Raw genomic sequence first — 1021 nt, forward strand, 5'->3', positions numbered from 1 at the left:
TCTAATAATATTAAATATATTTTTTCAAATACTATTAAAATAACTTTTCTTGTAGGGTATTTTGGATTTTTTTTTTTTAACAAAAGGAGCAAATATACCTTAATAAGTTTGGAACATTCATTCTTATTCTTTCTGTAGGACCAAACTGAAGGTATAGATAGGAGAGAATATATACGTTTGTAATGCAAACTTTAAAAACATTTGAATCTGTAAGGTTGGCTTGTACAGCCCTTCTTCAATACCTCACCAACCATAATAATAAAATATGCCGACAATAATAACGCAAACTTATTTATTATTAGCTCATTTTACTTTTGATTTTAGGGACTAATAAAGTGTATATAATCTATCTATTATTGTTTGTATTCTCAAGTTATTCTTTTTGTTTTAGCCTTTCTTTTTGGGTTAATAATACCCTAATAATAATAGTTCATATATAATACAAACAATAATACTATATTTACAACGCAAATATACAGATAAGTACTATATATAATAACAGCATTTTCCATCATATATGTATATATTTCTCCTTAAAAAAGAAAACAAAATCAAGGTGGGGTTCAGTACCATTTCACATTTAGTAATGCCGTGAAATGTAGTTTTCCTTTTGGGGTAGGTGCCTCCATAATATTCAACCAAGCTAAGGTGGACCTATATACTCCCATAGTTGGTACACCAACTTGTATGTAGATATATACTGTAGAAAATTTTTTAAGTGTATTAGTATAATAGTGTTTTAGTAATTTTTAACCGTTGATCTTAATTATATAAACATCAATATACTTAAAAACTTTTCTATACTATATAGAAAAACTCAATTAAAAAATTAGGTAATATCTAATAGTAAAAATAAAAAGAAATAAGTGACATTGGTGATGATAAGAATCATATATTAAACAAATTTAAATTGGCATTGATGACAAAAACTTATGAAAAGATCCTTTTTAATATATATATAACCCTATTATATACACTACATGCATGTATATAAACATAATTATAATTTTTAATTATTTAC

The 1021-nt window shown here is 24.8% G+C and overlaps 1 protein-coding gene across 1 annotated transcript in view; it reads left to right on the top strand.

Annotated features, from left to right (window-relative positions):
* Positions 1–1021, top strand: part of LOC107637620 (myb-related protein 330-like) — a 4572-nt gene that overhangs the window by 1536 nt on the left and 2015 nt on the right. The gene's annotated exons all lie outside the window — the stretch shown is intronic.

Source organism: Arachis ipaensis, chromosome B04 (genome assembly GCF_000816755.2).
Source record: "Arachis ipaensis cultivar K30076 chromosome B04, Araip1.1, whole genome shotgun sequence".
In the NCBI taxonomy this organism is placed as follows: domain Eukaryota; kingdom Viridiplantae; phylum Streptophyta; class Magnoliopsida; order Fabales; family Fabaceae; genus Arachis; species Arachis ipaensis.